Source organism: Saccostrea cucullata, unplaced genomic scaffold, assembly GCF_032062105.1.
Source record: "Saccostrea cucullata isolate Sc308-1 unplaced genomic scaffold, CSIRO_AGI_Scuc_v1 ctg944, whole genome shotgun sequence".
Taxonomy (NCBI): Eukaryota; Metazoa; Mollusca; class Bivalvia; order Ostreida; family Ostreidae; genus Saccostrea; species Saccostrea cuccullata.
Genome location: NW_026931427.1, coordinates 310,802 through 318,138, shown reverse-complemented (window position 1 = coordinate 318,138; position 7,337 = coordinate 310,802).

Here is a 7,337-nt window from a genome sequence, read left to right as displayed (position 1 = left end):
AAGACTCTTCAGATGAAGATTGTCCTTTGTCATTATGACATCAGTGCTACATGTAGTTTCTGCTTTCATTCCAAACTACTACGGAGAGAACCTTTCTCTTCAGAACTTGTTTCTCAATTCATATCTAGATAAATGCTGTTTGAATGACGCTCAGATAAAAATTCTATGACATAAAATATTATTTTAAATGTATTTATGTCATTTTTTTTGCAGTTTCATAATAATTTGTAAGTTAATGATGTAAAAATCAACTACTGCTACATGTATGATTGTTAAACGTACTGTGGCATTTAAGAGATAAATAGACTTAGTGGTGGAATGAAGGATAGGGAGATAACGACCAGTATTCAAGATCAAAGTCCATAAACCAATACATTGTAGGAGCAGAGCAAACACAGACCTCCAAGACATCGGAGGTGGGATCAGTTGCTATGGAGTAGTGGGCATCCCCTGCCGACCTGTCACACCCGCCTTATGCTTCTTGTCATGATAGGGAAATAACAAAAAAAAATCCATCGTCAATTCAGTGTATAAATAATGTGCTAAAGATTAGTTTGAAAAACATCAGTCAGCATTTGACCCAATGATAAATTGTATTTGCTGACAAGGACATTGTATCGATCATAGAACTTATGAAATGATGACTTTAAACGAGGCTGCTGATATTCTTGATTCATCAACTTGTTTTGTCAATAATTTACCTCGTTGAAGAAACTGTTCATATGTAGAGCATGCGCTTGCGTATCGAATCAACTTAGATATATAAACTCTGTATGCAGGTGATGAAGGTACATTGCTACATAAGTGAGGGAAGTTGACGATAGAAAAGTTAAAGTCATATTGTTTATCATAAAGCTTGGTTGTTAGATTACCATTAACGTCTTTTTCAAGTGAAATATTCAAGTATCAAACAGCTGAGTCAGACTCTGTGGTATCTTTTATGTGTAGCTCACCAGGATATATCGAATCGACATAAGAATGGAAATTACAATTGTTATTAAAAATTGACAGTACGTCGTCAATATATCTAAATGTCAAGTTGAAGGCTACAGCAAGTGTTTATTCTTTTCATGCATAAGGTTTTGCACAAATTCTGTTTCATATGAATACAAAAATAGGTCTGCTTATGACGGACCGCTATTGGTACCCATGAAAATTCCAATAGATCGTTGGAAGACCTGGTCTCCAAAACCGTTTATATATTGTTAATCAGATACTCAAGCATTTTTTCGATGTCAACTTCATAGTAACTATGTGTGCAATCAAAGCGAGTTTTAACAAAATAATTTTGCAAATGACAATGATCAGGTAAATAAAATTACGATATCCATTTACCTATCTCACGAAAATAATTAAGGTATCCACTGTATCTACATATTTTGTTACGAACAATAAAGCTATTGAAAGATTAGCAAGTCAACCTTGAAGGACCAATATAAAACGATAAATAAAATTAAGAATACAATTTCATTTGAGGTTTATTGGATAATTGAAAATCAACCTCAAGAATAATGCAGGCTACTGTAGAAGATTTGTTTGATAATTTAATATATTCTTCATGTCCTTTCTCTGCAGATCTGTTGGAGAGTTTTTTATTTCAGTTTTCGACCATAGCGTAACATATGGTCAACGACTAAAACCATAACGCTACACTTCTAAAGTATGTCCTTTCTCCTGCTTTAATAATGTATGCAAAGGGCATTGCTTACATAGTCTTTAGAGTTATTACAGAATCTTTGATTTGTTGTCAATAGTATTCTTCTTGAAAGATTTCAGATAAACGTTTTTAAACCTCCTTGAAAGAGACGTCACAATCCACTGTTTAAATAGTGTCGCATGCATAAATTAGACATACGTATATTCCATGTTCATAACGAACAGGAAAGAAGTTTTATTGGGAAAAATCAGTTCGATCTTTTTCTATAAAAAGCATGTAAGTATTTGTTGTTTCAAGTGTCTAAAAATTTCGAAATGAAAAAAAAAAGTTGAGCCTTTCTTCTTTTTAATGTAGAATTAATTTTAAAAGATAAAAACATCTAGATATGCTGTTAATACTTGAATAAAGTCAGTATGAGCCAGTAAGAGGTTTGAAAATGATGTAGAAAAAATGTATAATCGAGCGAAGGCCCAAACAATCAATTACTTGAACATATCATGCATAAATTTGATGCATATAATTATAATATAATATATAATAGATATTAATTCATTTGCCTTGTCAATAATTGACTTTCTTATTAAATTGTTGCTCTCTTCAGATGAATTCAATTGATTCTAAATGATTTCAATAATAACATGCAATATTTGATCTGAAAAAAAAAACAATCAATATACTAGTATTATAATTGCTTTATTGCTCCCTACTCAGAGACTATATTGCTATCATTTTCTTCTAAATAGAGGAATTAACATTTGCAAGCGTACCATTACAGAAAAAAACTATATATCTACCATATTATGCGGGTTTGTAATTTTTTCTGATGATTGCAACCGTATATATCCATTTAAAACAATTATTTTACGGATTGGATATTCTTATATCTGTATTAGGGTGAATAAAAAAGAAAGACAGGGCACATATTTATCAACCTGCACTAAAAATACAGATAATTTGAATAAATATCTGTGTCCTTGTGCTCCTTGTCATAATCTGAAAAACAGAAAAAAATTACAAACAAGATGTGTTTGTGAAACACTGTGCGCCCGATGGCAACAAAATTTGTAAAAGCTATTTTTAGCATAAAGGTAACAGTCAAGGTCATAAGACCATTGACCTTGATGTCATCTGAAAGAACTTAATTAGTGGAGTATGCATATTAAATATGAAGTCCATATCTCATATGGTTCAAAAATTCTTGGGGAAAGTCGAAAAAGCTATTTTTAGCATATATGTCACTGTCAAGGTCACAAGGTCATTGACCTTTGTAATATTTAAAAGAACTTTATTAGTGGAGTATGCATACCAAATATAAAGTCTCTATCTCTCATGGTTCAAAAGTTATGGCGACAACAAACAGACAAACAGATAAACATACAAACAGACAGGACAAAAACAATGATAATAGTTATATGTAAATGATATCTAACAATTACATGTAGTATGAAACCTCTGCCAGCTTTCGACTTAATGAGATATATTGTTGATAAAATGATGATATTGACTATAGATCTGGCGAATTGATGAATTAAAATGGGACTTTTGATATTCTTTTTTCATCAACTTGTTTGTCTATAGTTGATTCATATAACAAATTGTTCGTTCATGCGATGAGAGACATGTGCAGGTGATAAGGGTATTCATGTTTTGCACATACGTAAAGGAAACTGATGACGGAAAAGTAGAAGGCGTCACGTTTCAACTACAAATCTGTTGTTACCATCAAAGTCTCTTTCAAATATGAAGCAGGTGTGCAAGACTTTATAATATCTTCTACTTGTTTTTGTTCACTTGGATATATAGAAACGATTAAATCTCAATGAAGAAAATTTGGATGAAACATATGGAGATAACGAACAGTATTCAAGATCAAAAGTCCACAAACCAATACAAAATAGGAGCAGAACAAACACAGGCCTAGCTCCAAAACATCAGAGGTGGGATCAGGTGCTATGGAGAAGTGAGAATCGCCCTACTGTCACACCTGCGTGTGCTCCTTGACATGATCGGGAAATAACGAAAAAATCTGTCGACAATTCAGTGTATAAATAATGAAGTAACAATTGTATTAAAAAAAACAGTCAACATTTGACTCAATGATAAATTGCATTTAAAGGTCATTGTATGGACCATAGAACTTACGAAATGATGACCGTAAAGGAGACTGCTGATATTCTTGTTTCATCAACTTGTTTGTCAATAATATACCTCGTTTTAGAAATTATCAATAAGCAGAGCATTCTCTTGCGTATCGAATCAACTGAGATATAACCTCTGCATGCAGGTGATGAAGGAATCTGCTGCTTAAGGTAGGATTCTTCTCATATTTCTTATATTTAAAAATTAATGAAATTTTCATAGAATCAAGAAGACAATATCAGTAAGTGATAGTATCAGTGAGATTAAATTTGACCGTTTTATATTAGAGGCAAGGTCGGGTCAAGGTCATTATCTTTTTCCTTGATATCAAGAATAAAAAAATACTGTTGTAAATCACGTGATGCCTACTTCTATTTCAGAAGTTTAAAGATTGTTCTTTTTGCATAAAAAGATATTACTATTTTGGGTCTATAGCATGATATAACTAAATTTTCATAAATAATTTAACTAAACCGGATAATGGCTAATCCGAATTTTCTCTGTTCTTCTTAATTTTTTAGGATATATTAATTATTTTCATATACTTCCTATATTTAACTTTTTCTTATTTTCACACCTGATAAAGTAGTCTTATAAATGTACAAACTGATACAGAAACAAAAAGTTTTGATCGTTTACTAAGAGAGAAAAAATACTTTTTATGGATTTTTGGCTAAAATCTGTACTTTGATACGAAGCGTTTAAAAGCTAACATAATTCTAGTTTGTTTGAAAAATCATATTTATTTGATATATTTTGAAAGTTTAGACCTTTATTATTAATTTAACTTGCATTTGAAAATTTCTTCAAGTCTTTGAATGTATAAAGCTTATAACTGAATTAATTGTTCTTTTATAATTTTGAGAGGTAGAAAAGAAGATATTTTCATACGCCACCATTCCGCCAAAAATATAGTCCCTGCTAGTTTTCAAACACAGTTTACCATTTCTATTTAAAGTTGTACAATTGTGATGAGGAAAGAAAAATATGGTCTTTTAAATCCCTCACATCTAAATATATAAGACATATAAGCAAATATACTTTGAATGTTTCATCTAGTCAGAAACCAGAGAAGAATCCTACCTTAAGTAAGGAAAATTGACGATAGAATTTAAAGTCATCATAGAACTTAGTTGTAAGATTAACATTAACGTCCTTTTCAATTAAAATATACAACAAGAGGCCCATGGGCCACATCGCTCACCTGAGCACTGTGGCTAGGAAAAAGTAGAAATTGGTTTATTATTGAAAAGTTTAATCCAAAAGCAGTCCCATGACCAATCATGGTTTTGCTATTCTTGAGAAGATTTTTAAAGAATTTTCCTATATATATGTATGTAAAACTTTGATTGGCCATTGTGGCTCCGCCCTACCCCCGAGGGTCATGAATTGAAAAAACTTGTATCTACATTACCTGAGGATGCTTCCACGTGAGTTTCATCTTTCCTTACCAAGTGGTTCTTGAGAAGAAGATTTTTATTAAGAATTTTCCTATATATTATTAAGAATTTTCCTATATATTTCTATGTCAAACTTTGGTCGGCCATTGTGGCCCCGCCCTACCCCCGGGGGTCATGAATTGAACAAACTTGAATCTACACTACCTGAGGATTATTCCATATAAATAAGATCAATTATGGCTTTGTTATTCTTGAGAAGAAGTTTTTAAAGAATTTTCCTTTATATTTCTATGTCAAACTTTGGTCGGCCATTGTGGCCCCGCCCTACTCCCGGGGTTCATGATTTGAACAAACTTGAATCTACACTACCTGTGGATGCTTCCATATAAATATGATCAATTATGGCTTTTTTATTCTTGAGAAGAAGATTTTTAAAGAATTTTCCTATATATTTCTATGTCAAACTTTGGTCGGCCATTGTGGCCCCGCCCTACTCCCGGGGGTCATGATTTGAATAAACTTGAATCTACACTACCTGAGGATGCTTCCATATAAATATGATCAATTATGGCTTTGTTATTCTTGAGAAGAAGATTTTTAAAGAGTTTTCCTATATATTTCTATGTCAAACTTTGGTCGGCCATTGTGGCCCCGCCCTACTCCCGGGGGTCATGATTTGAACAAATTTGAATCTACATTACCTAAGGATGTTTCACCATAAGTTTCATCTTTCCTGACACAGTGGTTCTTGAGAAGAAGATTTTTAAAACATACCAGCATATTTTCATTAATTCCCAGTTATTTCCCCTTGATTTATGGCGTGGCCCTTAATTTGAACAAATTTGAATCCCCTGCACCCAAGGATGCTTTGAGGCAAGTTTGGTTGAAATGGGCCCAGCGGTTCTTGAGAAGAAGTCGAAAATGTGAAAAGTTTACAGACAGACGGACAGACAGACAGACAGACAGACAGACAGACGGACGCCGGACAAAATGTGATCAGAAAAACTCACTTGAGCCTGCGGCTCAGGTGAGCTAAAAATGAAACAGATGAGTCAGATCTATATTGTATCTTTTATCACAAGCTCACCAGGATATATTGAATCAACAAAGGAATGGAAATTACCATTGTTTTAATGACAATACGGTGTCTATATGATTGTCTAAATGTCGAGTTGATGGTCACGGCAAGTATTTTCTTCTTTTCACGCGTAAAATTTTGCACAAATTCTGTTTCAAACTAGAGGTACTGTGAGCAATGAGCACACTAAATGATACCCCCGCCTCCCATAATGTCCATGTGTTGCTATGTATTGTTTTACGGTAATGTGTAAAGAGGAATAACTCGTCGTATCAAATGTTATCCAGAAGCTTCTATATGTGACGTCATAGGTAAACATATAATGGCAATGTCCATGTTTTGCTATGGGAAACCTAAATTACGTGTCGAATAAAAAATTAAAATAGGAGGTGCACAATGGCAATATGTAATAAAGTTCTGTGAAAGTTTTATTACATTTCACTCAGTAGTATAAGAGGAGTTGCGGATAAGAGATAAAGCGTAACAGACGGAAATCCCGATTACTATATACCCTCCCACTTTTCAAGCGGGGGGTATAATGAATACAAAAATAGGTCTGCTAATAACGGGGCTCAATTAGTATCCATGGGAATTCCAATAGATTTTTGGATTACCTCGTCTCCAAAAACAACTTAGATATTGTAAATCAGAAACTCAAGCATCTAAAGTTTTGATGTCGACTTCAGAGTACTTGTGTGTACAATCAGAATGTTTTTAACAAAATAATTTTGCAAATGACCAATGACAAGGTAAGTAAATTTACTAGTTCCATTTTTTATTGAAAAAGCAGCTCTCAATGATATCGAAAAGCCAATGATATCAATGATATCGTTTATTGATAACACGTTGTTGATATATGGGAATGTTGGTCCAACATATTACCAACTTGGAGGACTATAAAGTGTATTCTTCTTTTCATGTGTGTTTGAATAAATTCTGCTTCATATGAATACACAATTTTTAAAATAGGCCTGCTGATAACGGCGTGCATTGGTAATCATGGGATTCCGACAGATTGTTGGAAGACCTGATCTTCAAAAACCACATAGATGTTGTCAATCAG